The following is a 24,415-nucleotide window of genomic DNA, read 5'->3' as shown; positions in this document are numbered from 1 at the left end:
ATTTGATTTAACAATCTGTTATTCTAATTTATAACTTTTACATGTTTAAATATAGGGTATATGGACTGGCCTTATATATATGGTATATAAGGATGGGTTTGTTCTTTTCCCACTAAATAGGGCTCTCTCTTTTTTTTTAAAGCTAAGTGATTAAGGTGCTTACTAATATTAGCACATGTTGGGCTGTTTTGTAAGACAATCTGTTTCTCTCTATTCCTTGATTCCCTGAGCTAACTTACAGGGTCTCTGGCCCTGCTAAATCACAGATATGGTATATGCTAAGCAATCCTACAGCAACTCCCGGTCACTGTCTCCTAAGTTATACCCCAGAACCTCCCTATTCTGAGCAACAGAATAAATAAAATGCTCTTGCTACAAATTAGTTTTCCAACTAATTTCCCACCCATGGTTTAGATGATATGGGCAAGGTCTTTGTACAAGAACAATCTAGTTGAAGTAATTTTTACTAGCTTATTGTACTGGGCATTTTACCCTTCTCAGAAGATTTTCTGTGATAAAAAAGAAAAGTTTCTTTGGGACCAGGTAAAGTTCTACTTGGTAGCATTATCATGAAGTGATGTCAATAGGTTAGGCAGTCTGAGAGGTCATATGAGGCAGGGTCTCTGCCACAGATTCACCAGAGCTGGCTTCCCTAAGATATCCTTTTATTTCCTCCCAGATAATCTATCAGCAGGAGCAGTAATTGTGATTTGTGTGGATGGGTTCCTTTTAAGTTCTTGACCATATTTAAGTAACTCATCCAGACACACCATATTAACCATATGTCAAATCGTAACTGCTAGTATTCATAATATTCATAGTATTCAGGTATGCAACATGGCATTATTCAATTACAGTCCTATGTTCTTTATTTGAGACATTAGAGTTGTATATTTGGGTCACCCAGACTTCTGAAACCAGTTAATGTAACATACCCTGACTAAAAAAAAGCACATATGGTGGCAAAAGACTGGATAAAGGGCACATAATCACCAGAAAGTTCAAAGCTTCCAAGACCTGCTGATAATTCAAGCTAATGACTATCAGATGGCATTGTTTACAAATCTTGACAGAAATCCTGACTGTTGAGTGCTCAAGGCACAACTAATCCACAGCTAAACCTCTGGTGTATTGCTTTTTTTCAACAGCTCCCTAGAAACCTGCTAAGTCTTGGTGGTTTTTTGCTCACTCTGAGACTCCACAAAATCTCAACATCTCTGTGGCTATAATAGGCTGGTACTCAGACTAGAACCTGTCTGTCCACCATCCATTACATTACTGTGATGCCTCAGACCAGTTAGTAGATTTCTCATCTTCAAATACATAGAGCATTTCTTAATCGGTTATACCTATTTAACTAAATCCCATCTCTGCCTGAATGAAGGCAATTCCTAATCTTGATTACCTTTTCAAAATACAGTTACCTGGAGGAAGAGAAAGGAAATTACACCAACAAAGATCTTATGTTTGTCCTAATGGCCTTATGATGAGAACCTGAGAGGTATTTAAATTTAATACCCGTTGGGAATTCACAGAAGAGACCTGAATTTAGTGCAAGGATCTTTAATTCATGGAACTATTTGATGGTTCATAAACAAGTATATGTCTGCTCTCCTGTTACCTGGAATGGGAGGGGACTGCAGTTTTCTTTCATTTTATTTCTCAAATTGTATATTATCATTCCCAAGGCTGAATCCAAGAAATAATATCCCAGTATATGGGGAAAATAAGCAACTGGATTTCCTTTTTCAAGGGTATACTCAACCTAGCTAACCGTGAGGACTGAACAAATTCTGAAAGCATTTAAACCTTACTGTATCTTAAGTCCAGGAAAGAAAAGGTGGAAAAAAAGATGTGTTTGTATCACTAAACTGTCTTCCATTTTAGCTAGCCAGCGTATTGGGGTATGCCATTCTCAAATGTTGGCATAATGGCTTACATTTTAATGTGTACCTGGGTAATGTAGAAGGAAAAAAGGAAAATCATCCTATACACCAGCACTATTCAATAGAACTTCCTGAGATGATGGACATGTTCTACATCTGTATTCAATATGGTAGCCACTAGGCCAAACATGACTGTTGGGCACCTGAAATATGGTTAGTGTAACTGAGGGACACAATTTTTATTTTATTTAACTGCAGTTAACTTAAACTTGTATTCAAATGTCCACATATGGTTAGTGGCTACCATATTAGCACAGCTATTGACACAAAACAGCAACACTCCATTCTGAAGTTTGGTTCAGAAAGATACATATTCAGAGATACCAAAAATTGGGGGCTGATTAATTACAAATTCTTACTCTATCTTCTAATTTCCAGTAGAGAACTAATCCTTGTGTTGCAATTTCAATATGGCTCTTCAATTCATCCTAGTTAATGATTAATAGCACCTTCTCTAATAGAGTGTGAAAGCTCCCAAAGAAAAATATGATCTTAAAATATACCTCTAATGTACTGTAAGCCACCTTAGACATTTAAATATTTCTTACAACAGTTTGCTTGAGAAGAATATGATGTATGCCTTTAACAGATAAGGATAATTTAGCGCAGCAAAATGTCTAAATGTGCACATTATAAAAATAGGAAAATGATTTACAGCGCAGACTGCGTACTCTTTCTTTCTTTCTGGAGTCCGTGTGTGTGTGTGTGTATGTGTGTGGTTATTAACTGTGTGGATCCAGGGCAGCACACACTCACTTTCCAGAGCACCCCCAGATTTTAATCTTTTACTTAGCTTTGGCAAACGTACGTGACAATACTGGTGCTTAAAGTGACCACTAAACTAATAAGCACTTTACAGCAACCTCAGACTTCTGAAATGATCTAGAACAAATCAGGAAAGCACTGTAAGTGAAACTAATGAAATAAACAGTAGTTATAAAGTCTGTTTATTATCATTCAAATTGTAACTTGTGACCTCTCCTATTTAAGGGTCATCTTTCTGTGGTATAGTAAGAAGCAAAAAAAGCGTATTTCACACATGCCTTTCAAACTAAGTGGCAGTTGCTTCTCCACACTGCCGTCTTCTCCCTGCCACTCTCAGGGCTGTCTGGGTGCTTCACTGTGATTAACCTCTCAAAACACCAGTGCCACTATCCTCCCATTATTACTGTGACTGTTGTATAGGGAAAGTCCCACTTCTCTTTACTGCCCTCTGCCATGAGTTCTCATAACTGAACCAAGCACAAAGGTTACAGACTCAGTGAAAGTTTCATGCTCATCAGAGGGAATTTTAATCTGAAATACTGATATGGGAGGTGGACAGGAAACCCAAGACTGGATGCTGATGTGCAAGGAAATGTGTTATAACCTCTAAAAGATCCTGCATGGGCTGACTGTCTTGCTAGACTTGGCTTTCATCTGGAATACAATCCTTATCTTTTCAAAGAGAGTGGCTCCTTAAAAAATTCACCCCTAAATTCAGGGTTGGTCTCAGGCTCTAAAGTCTGTTTTCTTTCTTCAATAGGGCAATTCTCAGGTCTCAATAACCTACAAGGTCACATTTATTTCCCCATGTCCAAGATACTCGGAATAGTACAGGATGGCTTTTTGTATGTCAAATCAGGGTCCCTTTGTGATTCTACTTCCAGCATGACTGACCTTCCTTGTTTTACTGGAACAGATCCCGGTCTTTTACTGGGTTTTTGTCCCCATACTATTTTCTCAAGTGAAAATGAAAAGAATAAATTTCTGTATTTGACAGCATTTTTCTGATAGTTTTATGGTTTGGTTTTCTGAAATCTCCTGATAATCCTCAAATCCATCCTAATTTACAACTGGAGAATAGAAATGAGCCATGGGATAACAAAGAAACAAAAAAAAGTCTGACAGCAATAACAAGTGACAGGTCAAAGAGGAAAAGACATAGGAGCAATGAGAACAACATAGATGTGTGCCAGAATTTTTGGCAAAAAGCAAGATACGGCTTACACATAGTACCAAGTCAAGGATAGGGGGAGGGGAAGGAATGTTTCCATACTGTAGTACAGAACTGTAATTATAAAATAATTATAAAATAATTACCCTGAGTCATCAAGTAAGTTCTTAACTACATTTAATCTACTGTCTTTATTAAGGCAGGGAAAGATATAATAAATTTAATGAAGCTGTCTATATATATTTTATATTCTTACCTCTCATCTTCTGAATAATTTGGTTGTTTCTGAATTAATTTATGTGATTACATCACAGTATTAGCTAGGTAACTTCTGAACTAGTTAAGGTGTTGTCTTTTTCTTACTCTGACTCATGCTGACATTCAAATGATCCTTTTGAGAAGTAAGATTCACTTATTCTTCTTGAAATATATTTGTCTACCAAATTACTATTTAGTAATATTAAATGCATAATTCAGTTACTAAATTGCTATTAGTAATTTGTAAATTTAGAACGTGTAAATATTTGCTAGTTTAATATCTTTCTATGAAGTTGGTTTTAGTTTAATTCTGTAGTTTTGTCCTCCAGTTCTGGACTTCAATAGTATAACAAACATCATGTCATTTATCATGCTCTCGGCATGCTCCAGACTGCACATGTAATTGAAATGGAAAGCAGCTATTGGCTATAAAGTCTTCTGGGGTGTTAAAAAGCAGACTACTAGCTATATCTTAAACATGTCACTAATTATCTGACATGGAAATTATTTAGTTTCCCTGTGTCTCAGTTTGCTCAACTGGAAAGACAGGAAAATTTTCTCTCCATCTCGATGTTGGTATAAAAATGTATGTGAAAGAGCTGTATTTGAAATTGACAGAAAATAAATGGTCGTTTTTATTAGTTTCATAGTGGCAGGAATATAGTTTTACCTAATGAGAAAAAAGTTTTCCCCATCATTTTTCCTACCCCAATTCTTTTCTTATTATAGGAATGGGCTTTGGAAACCTGATTGATGACTTTGAACTTACACTTTTAGAGAACTGCAGTAACTGCTAATGGCATCGTCAGGATTATCTAATCCATATGAACTAATGGAAAAGAATTCCGTATCTACAGTAAAGAGAGAATTTTCCCTGAGTCTATCTTTTTTGGTATATGTTTGAAGTGGGGCAAGGTAACAATATTGAAGGGCAAAGAATTACTATTTGATGATAATTCTGCCATTTATGTAATAACAAATGCAACAATTTTTTTGAGAGCCAGATATTGCTAAATGCCGTGAGGGACACTATTGTGAATACAGAAAGACATATTGATGTAAAACTATCAATAGGAAAATACTAAATGGTAAAATGGAAAAAGTTATTTTTCTACTCAAGGGTATTGAGGAAGACTTTGAATTTGAGGAAATGTGAGACCTGAGTCTTAAAGACTGAATTGTATTTTAAAACAACAGTGAAGAGTTGGTTTCTAGCTATATATTATAGAATTATATAGAACTACATAGAATATATATTACATATTCTATTTGATATATATATATGTAAAAGAATGGAAATAAATAGCATGTTTATGGAATCATGAGAGATTCAGTGGGTTTGGAAATTCAGCAGGCTTATGAAGAAAAGTTGTGGGAGATAGATTGGAAAGGTGTACTGAGGGAGAAGATTGTGGAAGTATTCTGAATGCCCTATTTATTTTGGATTTTATTTTATGTGTAATGGAGAAATATTGGCACTTTTTAATTGTGGAAGCAAGATTTGTGTGTGACAAGCAGTTTGTATTTTAACAATTCAGTCAGTGCCTGAGTGGATGAGGATAGGGAAAGACACAACCATCTGTGAGGAAACAGAGACTAAGATGATTGCTTGTGGTAAATAGGGAAAAGAGAAGATATGAGTAAGGGTGTTACAGGGAAATGATCAGTAGAACTTGTTGGCATATTGGACATAATGTAAAAGAGAAAAGAGAATCAAAGATGACTCTGGGACATAATAGATCACATAGTTGAGGTAAACGGTGATGTCATTTATTGGGATGAAAAAATCCAGAAAGAAGAGTATGCTGTCAGTATTTCTTGGGTTGTGTTCAAGTGTATCTATCTAGTATGAAGTCTGACTTTTTTTTGGTGGAACTGTTCTGGGTGCTGAAAAAAATAGCCATGATGCGGCTCGGTGATTGGGTTTCTGAAGAACAGTAAAGATATGGGTTTCAGAGTAAAGAAGTTCAGGGTGTCAGAAGGCTCGTAAATATTGAATTCATCAATTTATTTATAAGGAAGAGCAGGAGATAGGCTGGAGAGGGAGTAATACTTTTTCCTAGGCAACAATTTTTGAAATTTTCCCCTCTGAGTCACATCCTCTAAGTTCATATTTCTCAAAGCATGGCTACCTGAGTAGCAGCAACAGCAACTTGGAACTTGTTCAAGGTACATCTTAGATCCCACCCATTACCTACTAAATGAGGAATTCGGGGCCTTTGAGGGCCAGAATCTGTGTTTTGAGAATATCACCAGGTGATTCTGATTCACTCTAAAGAGTCTCAATCTTGATTGCACATTGGAATCATCAGGGGATCATTAAAATATACTGATACCTGGACCATGTCCAGTGATTCTGCTATAGACAAGTGTGTGCCCTGGGCAACAGGACTAGGAATTTTGAAAGTTCCCCAGGTGATTCTAATGTGCAACTAGGGCTGAGAACTTTTGTTCCAAAGAGTAATTACAAAGAAATCCTAAGAGGAGTTTTCTTCAACCTTTAAAGTGCAAACCAGCCATCTAGGGTTACTCTTAAAAGTGCGAATTCTGATACAGTAGGTCTGAGGTGGAGCCTGAGAGTCTTCATTTCTAGTCTGCTCCTCTGTGAGCCATGTGTGACCACAGACTACGCTTCAAAGAGCAAAGCTCTAGAGCAGATTTGCCAAGCATATATGACACATCTTCTACAGTGTGAAGAAACAAGGGATTAGTTGGCATAAGAACTGGTTGCTCAGCAAAAGAGATCAGAAGTGGGAGTTGAAGCCAATAAAATTTACAAACATATTCAATTTTTATAATGTTTTTAGATTGAATTGTCCAAAAATACAAGCACTTTTTAAAAAGACTAGTCTTTTAAATCTAGTATGGGATCAAGCTAGTCTGAAGGGGTCAAAATTAAAATTTTGCTAGTAGGCTCCAAGAGAATCGTTGGATTATCATATTTCTTCCATGTTTTCCTGGAGAGAACGTGGGTTTAATTTCCTAGTATAACATTGATAGTCCTACCAAATGTTATTCTGGAAGGATTAAGCCACATAGACTCGTATTAATCTACTCACAGGTCAGTAGGAAAGTATTTGTGTGTTTTCACTTAATAGTAAAAGTCAACCTATAATTTTGGAACTTCAGAACTATGGGGAAAAAGATCCCAAAAGAGGATTATATAGCCTTTTTGGCCATTTTTTTAAGAAATGTGCCTTTGTAGTTTTTTTTTTATATGCACACTTAAGTACATATAGTATTACAATTGGTAAATAATCAGTAAGCTGAACTTGGCATGAAGTTTTTTTTGCTTGCTTTTGTTTTTTTGTTTGTTTTTTTGTCTCTTTTTAAAATTTTTATTTTATTATTTTTTATACAGCAGTTTCTTATTAGTTATCTATTTCATACATATTAGTGTATATATGTCAATCCCAACCTCCCAATTCATCCCACGATTACCACTGCTGCCTGCCTCCACTTTCCCACCTTGGTGTCCATACTTTCATACTCTACATCTGTGTCTCTATTTCTGCCTTGCAGACTGGTTCATTTGTACCATTTTTCTAGATTCCACATACATGCATTAATATATGATATTTGTTTTTCTTTTTCTGACTTACTTCACTCTGTGTGACAGTCTCTAGGTCCATTCACGTCTCTACAAATGACCCAATTTCATTCCTTTTTATGGCTGAGTAATATTCCATTGTATATATGTACCACATCTTCTTTATCCATTCATCTGTCGATGGGCATTTAGGTTGCTTCCATGACCTGGCTATTGTAAATAGTACTGCAATGAACATTGGGGTGCATGTGCCTTTTTGAATTATGGTTTTCTCTGGGTATCTGCCCAGTACTGGGATTGTTGGGTCATATTGTAGTTCTATTTTTAGTTTTTTTAGGAACTTCCATACTGTTCTCCATAATGGCTGTATCAATTTACATTTCCACAAACAGTGCAAGAGGTTTGCCTTTTCTCCACACCCTCTTCAGCATTTGTCGTTTGTAGATTTTCTGATGATGCCCATTCTAACCGGTGTGAGGTGATACCTCATTGTATTTTTGATTTCCATTTCTCTAATAATTAGTGATGTTGAGCAGCTTTACATGTGCCTCTTGGCGTTCTGTATGTCTTCTTAGGAGAAAGGTCCATTTAGGTCTTCTGCCCATGTTTTGATTGGGTCGTTAGTTTTTTTAAATATTGAACTGCATGATCTGTTTATATATTTTGGAGATTAATCCTTTGTCAGTTGATTCATTTGCAAATATTTTCTCCCAATCTGAAGGTTGTCTTTTTGTCTTGCTTATAGTTTCCATTGCTGTGCAAAAGCTTTGAAGTTTTGTTAGGTCCCATTTGTTTATTTTTGTTTTTATTTCCATTTCTCTAGGAGGTGGGTCAAAAAGGATCTTGCTGTGATTTATGTCATAGAGTGTTCTGCCTATGTTTTCCTCTAAGAGTTTGATAGTGTCTGACCTTCCATTTAGGACCTTAATCCATTTTGAGTTTATTTTTGTGTATGATGTTAGGGAGTGTTCTAATTTCATACTTTTACATGTGGCTGCCCAGTTTTCCCAGCACCACTTATTGAAGAGGCTGTCTTTTCTCCACTATATATTCTTGCCTCCTTTACCAAAGATAAGGTGTCAGTGGTTTGTGTAGGCTTCTGGTGGAGGGGACTGATGCCTGTGTTTATCTCTGGGCTTTTTATCCTGTTCCATTGATCTATATTTCTGTTTCTGTGCCAGTACCATACTGTCTTCATTACTGTAGCTTTGTAGTATAGTTTGAAGTCAGGGAGCCTGATTCCTCCAGCTCCACTTTTCGTTCTCAAGATTGCTTTGGCTATTCAGCGTCTTTGTGTTTCATAGAAATTGTGAAATTTTTTGTTCTAGTTCAGTGAACAATGCCAGTGGTAGTTTGATAGGGATTGCATTGAATCTGTAGATTGCTTTGGGTAGTAGAGTCATTTTCACAATGTTGATTCTTCCCATCCAAGAACATGGTATATCTCTCCATCTGTTTGTATCATCTTTAATTTCTTTCATCAGTGTCTTATAGTTTTCTGAATACAGGTCTTTTGTCTCCTTAGGTAGGTTTATTCCTAGGTATTTTATTCTTTTTGTTACAGTGGTAAATGGGAGTGTTTCCTTAATTTCTCTTTCAGATTTTTCATCATTAGTGTATAGGAATGCCAGAGATTTCTGTGCATTAATTTTGTATCCTGCTACTTTACCAAATTCATTGATTAGCTCTAGCAGTTTTCTGGTAGCATCTTTAGGATTCTCTATGTATAGTGTCATGTCATCTGCAAACAAAGACAGCTTTATTTTATTCTTTTCCGATTTGGTTTCCTTTTATTTCTTTTTCTTCTCTGAGTGCTGTGGCTAAAACTTCCAAAATTTTATTGAATAATAATAGTGGTGAGAGTGGGCAACCTTTTCTTGTTCCTGATCTTAGAGGAAATGGTTTCAGTTTTTCACCATTGAGAATGATGTTTGGGGGTGGGTTTGTCATATATGGCCTTTATTATGTTGAGGAAAGTTCCTTCTATGCCTACTTTCTGCAGGGTTTTTATCATAAATGGGTGTTGAATTTTGTCAAAAGCTTTTTCTGCACCTATTGAGATGATCTTTTGGTTTTTCTCCTTCAATGTGTTAATATGGTTTATCACATTTATTGATTTGTGTTATTGAAGAATCCTTGAATTCCTGGAATAAACCCCACTTGATCATGATGTATGATCCTTTTAATGTGCTGTTGGATTTTGTTTGCTAGTATGTTGTTGAGGATGTTTGCATCTATGTTCATCAGTGATATTGGCCTGTAGTTGTCTTTCTTTGTGACATCTTTGTCTGGTTTTGGTATCAGGGTGATGGTGGCCTCGTAGAATGAGTTCGCGAGTCTTCCTCCCTCTCATATATTTTGGAAGAGTTTGAGATGGGTAGGTGTTAGCTCTTCTCTAAATGTTTGATAGAATTCGCCTATGAAGCCATGTGGTCCTGGGCTTTTGTTTATTGGAAGATTTTTAATCACAGTCTCAATTTCAGTGCTTGTGATTAGTCAGTTCATATTTTCTATTTCTTCCTGGTTCAGTCTCAGAAGGTTGTGTATTTCTACGAATTTGTCCATTTCTTCCAGGTTGTCCATTTTATTGGCATAGAGTTGCTTGTAGTAATCTCTCATGATCCTTTGTATTTCTTCAGTGTCAGTTGTTACTTCTCCTTTTTCATTTCTAATTCTATTGATTTGAGTCTTCTCCCTTTTTTTCTTGATGAGTCTGGCTAATGGTTTTTCAATTTTGTTTGTCTTCTCAAAGAACCAGCTTTTAGTTTTATTGATCTTTGCTATCATTTTCTTTGTTTCTATTTCATTTAACTCTGCTCTGATATTTATGATTTCTTTCTAGTACTAACTTTGGGTTTTGTTTGTTCTTTTTCTCTAGTTCCTTTAGGTGTAAGGTTAGATTGTTTATTTGAGATTTTTCTTTTTTTTGAGGTAGGACTGTATTGCTATAAACTTCCTTCTTAGAAGTACTTTTGCTGCATGCCATAGGTTTTGGGTCATTGTGTTTTCATTGTCATTTGTTTCTAGGTGTTTTTTTGATTTCCTATTTGATTTCTTCAGTGATCTCTTGGTTATTTAGTAGTGTATTATTTCGACTCCATTTGTTTGTATTTTTTAGAGTTTTTTTCCTGTAATTGATATCTAATCTCAAAGCATTGTAGTCGGAAAAGATACTTGATACGATTTCAATTTTCTTAAATTTACCAAGGCTTGATTTGTGACACAAGATATGATCTATCCTGGAAAGTGTTCCATGAGCACTTGAGAAGAAAGTGTAATCTACTGTTTTTGAATGGAATGTCCTATGAATATGAATTAAGTCCATATTTTTTAATGTATCATTTAAAGCTTGTGTTTCCTTATTTATTTTCATTTTGGATGATCTGTCCATTTGTGAAAATGGGGTGTTAAAGTCCCCTACTATGATTGTGTTACTGTCAATTTCCCCTTTTATGGCTGTTAGCATTTGTCTTATGTATTGAGATGCTCCTATGTTGGGTGCATAAACTTTTACAATTGTTTTATCTTCTTCTTGGATTAATCCCTTAATCATTATGTAGTGTCCTTCTTTGTCTTTTGCAATAATCTTTATTTTAAAGTCTATTTGGAATGATATAAGAATTGTACTCCAGCTTTCTTTTGATTTCCTTTTTTATGGAATATCTTTTTCCATTCCCTCGTTTTCAGTCTGTATGTGCCCCTAGGTCTGAAGTAGGTCTCTTTTAGACAGCATATATAAGGGTCTTGTTTTTGTATCCATTCAGCCAGCCTATGTCTTTTGGTTGGAGCATTTAATCCATTTATAATTAAGGTAGTTATTGACATGTATGTTCCTATTACCTTTTCTTAATTGTTTTGGGTTTGTTATTGCTGGTCTTTTCCTTCTCTTGTGTTTCCTGCCTAGAGGAGTTCCTTTAGCATTTGTTTTCAAGCTGGTTTCGTGGTGCTGAATTCCCTTTGCTTTTGCTCTCTGTAAAGTTTTTAATTTCTCGTTGATCTGAATGAGATCCCTGCTCTGTAGAGTAGTCTTGACTGTAGCTTTTTCCCTTTCATCACTTTAAATATGTCCTGCCACTCCCTTCTGGTTTGCAGAGTTTCTGCTGAAAGATCAGCTGTTAACCTTATGGGGATTCCCTTGTATGTTATTTGTTGTTTTCCCCTTTCTGCTTTTAATATTTTTTCTTTGTATTTAATTTTTGATAGTTTAATTAACATGTGTTTTGGCATGTTTCTCCCTGGATTTATCCTGTATGGGACCCTCTGTGCTTCCTGGACTTGATTGACTATTTCCTTTCCTGTATTAAGGAAGTTTTCAACTATAATCACTTCAAATATTTTCTGACTCCCTTTCTATTTCTCCTTTTCTTCAGGGACCCCTATTATTCGAACGTTGGTTTATTTAATATTGTCCCAGAGGTTCTGAGGCTCTTCTCAATTCTTTTCATTCTTTTTTTCTTTCTTCTGCTCTGCGGTAGTTATTTCCACTATTTTATCTTCCAGGTCCCTTATCCATTCTTCTGCCTCAGTTATTCAGCTATTGATTCCTTCTAGAGAATTTTTAATTTCATTTATTGTGTTGTTCATCATTGTTTGTTTGCACTTCAGTTCTTCTAGGTCCTTGTTAATCATTTCTTCTATTTTCTCCACTCTATTTCCAAGATTTTAGATCACTGTTGCTATCATTACTCTGAATTCTTTTTCCGGTCGACTGCCTATTTCCTCTTCATTTGTTTGGTCTGGTGGGTTTTTATCTTTCTCTTTCATCTGCTGTGTGTTTCTGTGTCTTCTCATTTTGCTTAACTCACTGTGTTTGGTTTCTCCTTTTCACAGGTGCATGTTTGCAGTTCCTGTTGTTTTTGGTGTCTGCCCTCCGTGGGTAAGGTTGGTTCAGTGGTTTGTGTAGGCTTCTGGTGGAGGGGACTGATGCCTGTGTTCTGATGGATGAGGCCGGATCTTGTCTTTCTGGTGCGAGGACCACATCTGGTGGTATGTTTTGGGTGTCTGTGACCTTATTATGATTTTAGGCCACCTCTCTGCTAATGGGTGGGGTTGTGTTCCTGTCTTGCTATTTGTTTGGCATGGGATGTCCAGCACTGTAGCTTGCTGGTCATTGAGTGGAGCTGGGTCTCAGCGTTGAGATGGAGATCTCTGGGAGAGCTTTTGCCATTTGGTATTACATGGAGCTGGGAAGTCTCTGGTGGACCAATGTCCTGAACTCAGTTCTTCCACCTCAGAGGCACAGGCCTGACACCCTGCCAGAGCACCATGAACCTGTCAGCCACATGGCTCAGAAGAAAAGGGAGAAGAAAAGAAAGAAAAATAAAATAAAGTTATTAAAATAAAAAAATATTAAAAATTAAAAAGTTAAAAAAAAGAAAGAGAAAAGAAAGAAAGAAAGAAAGAGGAGAGCAACTAAGCCAAAAAACCAATGCACTACTGATAACAAGCGGTAGAAACTATACAAAAAAAAAAAAAAAACACGGACAGACAGAACCCTAGGACTAATGGTAAAAGCAAGACTATACAGACAATATCATACAAAGAAGCATACACATGCACACTCACAAAAAGAGAAAATGGAACAAAATATATATGTAAACTGTAGGAGTTGCACATGTACATGTATTTCTGATGTATTTGCGGGGAGCAAGGTGATCTCCATGTCTCACTCCTCTGCCATCTTGAAGTTCTCTCCCGTTTTTTGCTTCAGTTTGTTTATATGGGGTATCACATTGATTTAGTTGCGTATATTGAAGAATCCTTGCAACCCTGGGGTAAAACACACTTGATCATGGTGTACAACCCTTTTGATGTGTTGTTGGAGTCTGTTTGCTAGTATTTTATTCTTCTTTTGTATTATCTTTGTCTGGTTTTGGTAGCAGGGTGATGGTGGCCTCGTAGAATGAGTTTGGGAGTGTTCCTCTGCAATTTTTTGGAAGAATTTGGGAAGGATGATTGTTAGCTCTTCTCTAAATGTTTGATAGAATTCATCTGTGAAGCCATCTGGTCCTGGACTTTTGTTTGTTGGAAGATTTTTAATCACAGTTTCAGTTTCATTACTTGTGATTCATCTGTTCATATTTTCTATTTCTTCATGGCTCAGGCTTGGAAGATTATACCTTTCTAAGAATTTGTCCATTTCATCCAGGTTGTCCATTTTATTGGCATAGAGTTGCTTGTAGTAATCTCTTATGATGCTTTGTATTTCTGTGGTGTCCATTGTAACTTCTCCTTTTTGATTTCTAATATTATTGAGTTGTGTCCTCTCCCCCTTTTTCTTGATGAGTCTGGCTAATGGTTTATCAATTTTGTTTATCTTCTCAAAGAACCAGCTTTTAGTTTTCTTGATCTTTGCTATTGTTTTCTTTGTTTCTATTTCATTTATTTCTGCTCTGATCTTGATGATTTCTTTCCTTGTACTAACTTTGGGTTTTGTTTGTTCTTTTTCTCTAGTTCCTTTAGGTGTAAGGTTAGACTGTTTATTTGAGATTTTTCTTTTTTCTTGAGGTAGGATTGTATTGCTATAAGCTTCCCTCTTAGAACTGCTTTTGCTGCATCTCATAGATTTTGATCGTCGTGTTTTCATTGTCATTTGTCTCTAGGTATTTTTTGATTTCCTCTTTGATTTCTTCAGTGATCTCTTGGTTATTTATCATTGTATTGTTTAGCCTCCATGTTTTTGTGTTTTTTATGTTTTTTTCCCCTGTAATTTATTTCTAATCTCATAGAGTTGTGCTGAGAAAAGATGCTTGATGTCATTTCAATTTTCTTAAATTTACCAAGGCTTGACTTGTGACCCAAGATGTGACCTATCCTGGAGAATATTCTGTGTGCATTTGAGAAGAAAGGGTAATCTGCTGTTTTTGGAGGGAATGTCCTATAAATATCAATTAAATCTATGTGGTTTATTGTGTCATTTAAAGCTTGCATTTCCTTACTAATTTTCTGTGTGGATGATCAGTCCATTGGTGTAAGTGAGGTGTTAAAGTTCCCCCTATTATTGTGTTATCATCGATTTCCTCTTTTATAGCTGTTAACATTTGCATTATGTATTGAGGTGGTCCTATGTTGGGTGTGTATATATTTATAATTGTTATATCTTCTTCTTGGATTGATCCCTTGATCATTATGTAGTGTCCTTCCTTGTGTCTTCTAACATTCTTTATTTTAACGTCTATTTTATCTGATATGAGTATTGCTGCTCCAGCTTTCTTTTGATTTCCTTTTGCATGGAATATCTTTTTCCATCCCCTCACTTTCAGTCTGTATGTGTCCCTAGGTCTGAAGTGGGTCTCTTGTAGATAGCATATATATGGGTCTTGTTTTTGTATCCATTCAGCGGGTCTATGTCTTTTGATTGGAGCATTTAATCCATTTACATTTAAGGTAATTATTGGTATGTATGTTCCTATTACCATTTTCTTAATTGTTTTGACATTGTTTTTGTAGGTCATTTTCTTCTCTTGTGTTTCCCAGTTAGAGAAGTTCCTTTAGCATTTGTTGTAGTGCTGGTTTGGTGGTGCTGAATTCTCTTAGCTTTTGCTGTTTTGTAAGCTTTTGATTTCTCTGTTGAATCTGAAACGAATCCTTGCTGGCTAGAGTAATGTTGGTTGTAGATTCTTCCCTTTCATCACTTTAAATATATCGTGACACTCCCTTCTGGCTTGTAGAGTTTCTGCAGAGAAATCAGCTGTTAACCTTATGGGAGTTCCCTCATATGTTATTTGCCATTTTCCCCTTGTTGCTTTTAATAATTTTTCTTTGTCTTTAATCTTTGTCAATTTGATTACTATGTGTCTCAGCATGTTTCTCCTTGGGTTTATCCTGCCTAGGACTCTGCATTTCCTGGACTTGGGTGACTATTTTCTTTCCCATGTTAGGGAAGTTTTCAACTATAATCTCTTCAAATATTTTATTGGGTCCTTTATCTCTCTCTTCTTCTTCTGGGACCCCTATAATGCGAATGTTGGCGCATTTAATGTTGTCCCAGAAGTCTCTTAGGCTGTTTTCATTTCTTTTTTCTTATTTTGTTCTGCAGCAGTGAATTCCACCATTCTGTCTTCCAGGTCACTTGTCTGTTCTTCTGCCTCAGTTATTCTGCTATTGATTCCTTCTAGTGTATTTTTCATTTCAGGTATTGTATTTTTCATCCTGTTTGTTTGTTCTTTAATTCTTCTACATGTTTGTGCTTTAATTCTTGTAGGTCTTTGTTAAACATTTCTTGCATCTTCTCACTCTTTTCCTCCATTCTTTATCCAAGGTCCTGGATCATCTTCACTCTCATTATTCTGAATTCTTTTTCTTGAAGGTTGCCTATCTCCATTTCATTTAGTTGTTTTTCTGCATTTTATCTTGTTCTGTCATCTGATACATAGACCTCTGGCTTTTCATTTTGTCTATCTTTCTGTGAATGTGGTTTTCATTCCACAGGCTGCAGGATTGTACTTCTCCTTGCTTCTGCTGTCTGCCCTCCTGTAGTTTTAATGAAAATTCAATTCAAATTGTGGCAGTTGAAGGAAACCAATTAAGCTGCCTCCCTTTACCAGTGACAGTAATTGAATCTTTATTTGTGTAATTGGGCCCAGCAATGTCTTAATTAACAAAGGGTTGATCTGAGTCTGAGATGACATCTTACCCTTTGGCTGTTGAATTCTGTCTTCTTCTTCATCAAAAGAAAAATAATCAAACATGTTAGAACGATTAAATAGGAACTCTGCCTTTCAATCTAACCTTTAGGATCCTGGAGTTAGGAGACATGGACATTTCCTCTTGTAAATTACATTCTAGACTGATTAATTGATTATTAAATGGGTGAACTGATCTTGAGTGGAAAAGGGATGAGAGATTAAGTAATACTATTTAGTAAATATTAAAAGGAATTGGTCCAGAAAGTAGTTAGATACCATGCATTCCTACTATGAGTTAACTCAAATTATAAAGCCATCTCCCATTTTCCCAAGGAGAAGGTCCAAAATGAAGTTTGTGGCTTTTTTACTGACTATACCATGTTAATATTTAATTATAAATACATAATTATAAATTAACTTTTAATATTTAATTTCTTAAATAAGTTATAAAATATTCAAATTTACTCATATAATTACCTTATTTATATAAAAATATGCTTTTCCACATTTCTTGAAAATATTTTATTCAGGCTTTTCATATGTATCTTACAAAGTAGTATCATCACCCTCAGAGTTGCTTGTTGAATCCTCTTTGTTGAGAGAACATAATTTTTCCAGACCACATTTTTTGAGATAGAACATGTGTTGGATCAGTATATGTTATTCTCACTGGAAAATTTACCCTGAGAGTATACAATCAGAAAACATTAATACATTATTTTATATTGTCCTATGTACATGCATTTATGATCTCCAAAACATAGCCACACTTTCTGCTTTGCTTTTTAAGTAAATTTTAGAAGCTTTGTTTACAATCAAACACTTAAAATTGTGAAGTCATCCCAGTGAGAGTAATGAAGAAATATGTATTAAAGTTTCTTCTTGTTCTTTTCACCAATTTATTCAGTTAATCATTTAATACTAATATTGACATATGTGATTTCAGACTGCTGTGTCTTCTTTCCCAAACTGTATTTGATAAATCAAAATTTAGTAAATTGAGAGAAGGTCTGCCATAACTAGACTTTGTAAGACCTTGGATATAAGATAACTATATCCTCTTATCTGAGGATTAAAATTTTAGGAGGAAAAAGCTTTGGCTTATAATTGAGTATGCCCAGCAATAGTAATAAGGTTCAGTTCATAGAAGTGTTATCATTGTTTTAAAGCAAATTCATACTATCATTACTTCTGAATTCTACATTCAATTTTATTTTGTATTTGTATCTGAAACTGATTATGCTTAGTAAAAATTATAACAGGCGACTTAGGAAATTCTCTAAAGGTGTTCATATATTATATAAAAAGTGATACACACACTACACACTCTCTTGTATTAGACCGAGTGTCCTGTGGAATATACTTCTCCTTTTGTGTAAGGTCTTTTTGCTGAGAGAAGTAAATTATTAGCAATGATATGTGGAAGCAATTTAATTCAACCTTAACCTTAGGGCTTTTCCCTTTAAATGTAGTAATGTCTAAATTTGACCCTATGTTAAGAAATTATGTTTACCTGTATATTATCAACTTTTACTACTGGCAGGAAACAAACCCAAAATTTGTTTTCCACAAGACACATTTTTTATTGATGTGGATGTAACTTGAAACCTGTTCTTTGCTGGGCTCCACTGAGCTCATCCCAGCTGCATGAGTCCTCTCATACCTGTATCCATTCTAAAGGAGGAGCCACCATCTGAGACATGATGTTCTCATGGCAGAGGACAACTGCTTAGATAGGACAGAGCCAACCCAGGCAAAGCATTTAAAGCTTCTATTTGGACAGGTGTATGTCACACCTACTCACACTCCATTGACTAAAGCAAGTCTTATGGCTAAGCCAATGTCAATGGAACAAGAGGGTGTATTCCCTACCAATGGGGAAGCATGGCATGGGTGGGGAGGAGACAAATAATTGTGAGCAAATAATAAATCTACTCTAGCTTGTTAACTGATAACTAACTCATTTTGCTGAGTGTCTTTTAATTTGTAAAATTTGCTTAAGCATCATTAGAATTAAAGCTAATGTAATTGAGTGTGAAGGACATACACTGCTTTTGAGTACCTACAATGGCCATGAAATTGGATGAAGATCAATCACATGAAAATCGTATAAAAGTTGAGAGAAGACACTGAATATATTTTCTAATGTACTTATAGTTTCTCATGATGCCATTAATAATAATTTCCTTTATGCTTTTTAAATTCTCAGATAATTTTCATGTCTAAGGTCTATTTGGAAGTTTTTCTACCCTGTCAGTGCAGTATCCAAGTCTGGTTCTCTTCCAGCTCTCCTAGAGCTTCTAGGAGGTATTTAATTTCCTTTAGTATTTCTGCTAAAGTAGTTAGACTAAACTCTTTTCTATATATATCCTACAGAACGGATATGTAGCTTCAAGAAGTTAATGTATAGGAAGGTACATAGCATATGGAATGCATTCTAAAAGTCACATCCTTTTTTAGTCCTATGATTTCATTATGAAAATGTTGATATATTTGCTACTTTTAAGAAATACTTTATCGTTAACTTTTGCCATGATGTCCTCAAATTCTTAAGAACAGCTTATCCTGATTTTTCTCATTGTCACTGAAAACCTGGGAGTGATAATGAACATAAGAAGAAAAACAATTTTCCCACCACTTTCTGATGATGTCTCTAAGCCAGTCATATGTCCTAGATTATCAGAGGCAATTCCCATTTAAAATATGCTGCTTCAGGGCTTCCCTGGTTGAGAGTCTGCCTGCCGATGCAGGGGACACGGGTTCGTGCCCCGGTCCGGGAAGATCCTGCATGCCGTGGAGCGTCTGGGCCCATGAGCCATGGCTGCTGAGCCTGCGCGTCCGGAGCCTGTGCTCCACAACGGTAGAGGTCACAACAGTGAGAGGCCCGCGTACCATAAAAAAAAAAAAAAAAAAAAAAAATGCTGCTTCACTTCCCCATAAGTATAATTTTATATATGACATCTATTTTTCATGTTTTGGTTCACAAAAATATGCTACCCTTGGAGCTTCCGGGTTGGTGAGCATGGAGATTCAGGGAAAGGGGTGCCCTAGGAGATGGCATGAAAGCTCCATGCCCTTTCCCATTACCTCGACCTATGCCTCTCTTCCATCTGGCTGTTCCAGAGTTATATCCCTTTATAATAAACCAGTAATCTAGTTTTGGGTTCTGTTCCCAGGTTATGTGTTCCTTCTTAGACAAATTGACAGAAGAATTAGGAGAGGATACAGAAAGAATAGTTTATGATGATTAAAAATTTGCCACCAAGAAAGCCCCTGAAAATATAGGGCTCACACATATTATTGAAGCATTTTTTCTCCAGGCATATATTCCTGGATTTTTCATGGCTATAAGAATCTATCTATCATAAGACTCATGAAATGAATGAAAAATCCATTTGCTTATGAAGCATATGGGAAATATAAGATCCAACAGAAGATAGAAGAAACTCGTGCATAGAGTCCAATTAAAGAATTTGCCAAAAGTTAACAAAGGGCTAGCACTTAACTGAGGAAGAGGAAGAGAAGCAAAAATCTACATAGAAGAAGAAAGTTAAGAGCCTTCCTAATATTCTTTCTTACCAGCGATGGCTTTAAAGTTACATTTGAGAACGCTGACTTTCAAGGAGACCAAGAGAGTGAGGAATTTAAGCTTTTGAATTCACCTGTTTCAAAAATTAGTGAAAAAAGCAAGAAGCAACTAAGATTCTTAGATTCTTCATGAAAAAGGGGAAGAGAAAGAACTGGAAGGAAAACCAAGTGATGCAGAAAATTTTGAGTTCAGATGATAAAAAATATGGGGTTGAAGAGGTCAGGAAGTAGCACAGACTTCTCCACCAGGCGGAAGCAGTAGGAGAGACACAAGGAGAACCAGCAGATGGTCCTCAAGCCCCAGTTATATGTGATCAAAGCAGGAGAAGAACTCGGAAGCTTCAGAGACTGCCACCAACCAGAAGCAGATGAATAAAACCCTTGAAGATCGTTTGAAACTTGAATCAGAAAATGGGACATTGAGTGTATCAGACACTACAATTGGCAGTAAACAATTGACATTCACATTAAAGAGGTCTGAATAGCAGAAGCAACAGGAGACTGAGAAGCTGCACTGACAGGAAAGGAAAACACTTCCTGGTTCAGCAGGTCACCTGAAGTTAAGACACAGAAGAGGATGGCTGTTTCTTTGAATTTGGAAATGATCCTACTTGTGATTTGAAAGGAGGACCTCTCCCCCAAATTGATCATCATTAGAGTACATTAAACACAGAGAGGGGAATGTACATTTTTAATGTTTTGTATAAATTCCAGATGCAACCAAAAAGTTAAAGATTTGACAACTTGTCCCTATGCCTTATGGGTCAGACTTTGAAACTGTACCCCTTCCCCCACCAAAATGGTTAGTGTGTTGCCCCCAGGGTGCTTTTGGTAAGTTGCTGCTCCCTATAAACATGGTCATTTTCCCATGGTTTTAATCAAGTAGGCCAGGTTGTTATTTTTTAACAATGTAATATGTGTGCCATGAAATGGAAGGTTATCCTGTGCTAAAAATGAAGCTTGATCATGCTCTGGGAACTTCTTTTCTTGCAATACCTGCTTCCATTCACTATCCAGTCAGTGGCCCAAGCAGTGGGAGCTACAGACCACTCTTCCAGTGGCAGACTGAGCTCTCCATTCTTCAGTAGGGAACTGCCGGATAGCACAGAGAGCACCTGCCAACCTTCAGACCAGCCTGGGACCTGGGATTGAGTAGCAGTAAATTTGGGAGCTGGAGCAGTTCCTTCATCCTGAAATTCCTCCTTGGTTACAGCTTTTTAAGCAGCCTGATCTTCCTTTTCAGTCTATTTCAGACCTCTGAAGGAGTAGAGATTAGGTGTGACCTCCCATGGGTCGGGAGAAGGTGCCACGTATGTGCAGAGCTTCCTTGGCCAGCATCTACCACATCAGACTCACTAAGTGAGCCCCTTTGCTGTTATAGGGAATGGTCTCTGTCCTTCCTGCTAGAGCCTTCACATAGTGCAGAGGACAGTCTGTGTTATACTGAGCGACTGTAGGCGGGTTAACATAAGATGCCTCTGTGAGAGGCTGGTGGTCAACCCTCGGATCAGTAACCACCAGAAATCATGATCCCCAGAAGGCTGCCTGGATTTGGTTGGTGAATATTCCAGGAGTTAAGCGGCCAGCAGCAGGAGTGGTTCCAGTGACAGCAGCAAACTTCAGCACAGCTCTATCACCAGTAATCTTGGAGGATATGATAACGATATCAGCTGAGTTTTCAATGGCACAAGCTGCCAGCAAAGGCTTCTAAGCTTTTCCCAGTTTCTCTTCATATTTATGATGTAGATGCCACTGCTTTTTTTTTTTTTTTTGTAGATGTACTGTTCCATTTGGAAGTCAAGGTTGTTGCCACCTAAGTGGGTTCCTGCTGCAAGGAATTTGTGGACATCCTCCTCCCTCATTAGCAGAATATCAAGGGCTCTGGACATGGTGAAAATTTCCATTTACCTTATGATAGGAACCCAGAACAATGCTGTATGGACCCCTCTATGGGTAGTGCAGAAAGGTGAGTTGTATTTTGATTTGTATTTTTATTATTATCAACTTGCACATTTGTTTCATGTGTATTGTCGGTTTATATTTCTTCATTTGTGAATTATCACGATGTTTTCCCATTTTTCTTTGGAGACTTTGTCTTTTGCTAAGTTGGAAGCATCCCTTATATATAGTACCTAGTTTCAACACTCATCCTCAAACGTGTTGCTAAAATACTTTCTCAGTTTGGGGCTTTCTTTTTAAAATTCTTTAAAGGTATTTAACAAACAACTTTTATTTGTATTTTTAATAGTTTTTGACCAAAAATGAGGTACTGAAAATAGATTTTCAGGAAAACTAATTTAGCAGTGGTAGACAGGGTTGATTAGACAGGGAAGGCTCAGTTAAGATATCAGTTCATAATCAAAAAGTGAGACAAGTTTCTGCAGTCAGAAGCCGGAGATGGAAACAAAACATAATGAATAAGTATCAGATGCCTTTTAAGGGAAGAATGATAGGAATTGGTTCAATGTAGCATCTAAAGAGATATGAGTTACAGATGATTCCAAAATTTAAGACTAAGAAAAATATATCAGTGCTAGAAACATAAATGTTAGCATGCTGCCCCATTGTTTTTCTCAAAGTTTGTTTTCTTTGATTTTAAGTAAACTGAGTTTAAGGTGACAACAGTCTACAAATATGAACACTGAAGAGTTGTTAGGAATTTTTTTCTACCACATCTTTGATAAGCATTCCAAAATAATGAAACTCAAATTCATGTTTGGTTTTATTTCATTATAACCATTATTTGTGTTGTTAGCTAGTGGCCACCAGGTACAGAGGATTTTCTCAGTCTTCCCTCTAACTTACTGCTATGGTTGTGTTACTCCTTCTGTCCCATATTGGTCCCATATTGGTCCCAAGTCACAGGTGTGTGATCTGCTGTGACATGAGACTCCAGTCTCTACTCTGCTTCCATCCCTTCCCCTGTGTTCCAGAATTACCACCCGCTACATATCTAAGCCCAAGCTTACTACATATGTGGAATCATGGGCAATGGCAAATGGCTTGGCTGATCAGGAGCCTGGAAAGAGAAACATTAAAAGATCAGGTTCAAGGAGGTCTGAGGTAGAGGCACGTGGATGGACACAGGAGAATGGGCACATGTGGAGAACAAAAAGTAGCACTGATACATTGCTGTCTCTTGGTACAGGACTGTGACATCTTGCTTATAAAAGGTTGTCATAAGAATCCCATAGAGAGGAGTCTCTGCTACTTTCTCTGTCCATCTGACAATCTCTTATCCACAATCCGAAATCCAAAGATTTCTGACACCCAACCGTTATTTTTTTGCAAATTCATTTGGCAGCAGAAATTTACTTGAACTGACATGACGACAGTATAGTTTTAATTATTATTAATAAAGCCAATAAATTAAAGAGCCCAGATGTCATGTGATTTTTCAATACAATAAGGATTACAATGGTGAGAGGAGCACCCACATTACTAAGAACGCAGGTGGTGGCTCTTTTCTGCGGGCTGGGGCAGGAGAACGTGCTATAAGACTAAGCTCACTGGTAACAGTAGAAATGAATAAAGTCCCCAAACAATAAAGGCCAGTGGTGTTGCTTAACCATCAAAAGCCTGGTGGGTGCAACTGATCATAATGACCATCATGTCATCTATCACTGTCGCACCAGTGCCTCTTCCTCAGCTCACATCTATGGCTGCAACGAAGATCCTTTACAAACAGCTTATGAAGGGGTTTGGGTTCATGAATGGGTAAGCTGGGGATGTGGGTACAAGACAGAAATAGGTGGCAACAGCACTATAGCCTCATTCAGGGTAAGACAGAGATGATATGAAGTCACCTCAATGAGGAGAGGTTCAGACAGTACCCTGCTCATCCATTTTGTGTGGACAGAGAAGTGGCGCAAGCTTAGAATATGTATGGAATAATGCACAGTGGGAAATGGCTTGGCTGATCAGGGGACTGGAAAGAGAAGTGTTGAAAGACCAGTTTCAAAGAGTTCTGGGTAGAGACATGGGATTGGGCATCTGAGAATGGTAACTCATTGTGGAGATGTTCATATCACATGTTAATGCCCACCAGAGATCTCCACCATGAAAGCAGAACTAAACATCCTGGTAAATAAAACTGAATTGTCCAGTTTACACAAGCCAGCCTCTGGCATCAGCCACCCTGGTGCTGACACAGTGGACACAGAAAAGAAGTTTCCATGATGACAGAGTTGGAGGCTATGCAACCATATGGGCTCCTACTTGCCAAAGCCACAAAATGTCCAATGTGCCAGCAATAGAGACCATTGCTGATCTGTTCACATGGCACCAACTGGTCACGGGAGGCCAGCTGAATACGTTGGACTCCTTCTGTCTTGTAAGGTATAGTGATTCATTTTGATAAGAACAGACACATATTACAGTTATGGAATCATTTTTCCTACCCATGATACCTAGGGTCTAGCACCATTGTCCTAGACCCTAGCACCATTATCCTAAGGTCTATAAAACATGATTCATCACTACAAGACTCCATGTAATATTATGTCAGATC

At 36.9% G+C, this 24,415-nt stretch overlaps 2 pseudogenes; one reads left to right on the top strand and one right to left on the bottom strand.

Moving 5' to 3' along the window:
• The first annotated feature begins 19,051 nt into the window (after positions 1–19,051).
• Positions 19,052–21,671, top strand: LOC111186088 (nucleolar protein 10 pseudogene; annotated as a pseudogene).
• LOC111186087 (small ribosomal subunit protein uS2B pseudogene) lies at positions 20,853–22,047 on the bottom strand (annotated as a pseudogene).
• Positions 22,048–24,415: the final 2,368 nt, after the last annotated feature.

The sequence above is a fragment of the Delphinapterus leucas genome, chromosome 5, assembly GCF_059928025.1.
Source record: "Delphinapterus leucas isolate spDelLeu-1000000601 "Yukka" chromosome 5, BTC_Dleu_Yukka2, whole genome shotgun sequence".
Classification (NCBI taxonomy): Eukaryota; Metazoa; Chordata; class Mammalia; order Artiodactyla; family Monodontidae; genus Delphinapterus; species Delphinapterus leucas.
The sequence above is the reverse complement of the archived record's forward strand: the minus strand, read 5'-3'. Positions and strand labels throughout refer to the sequence as shown.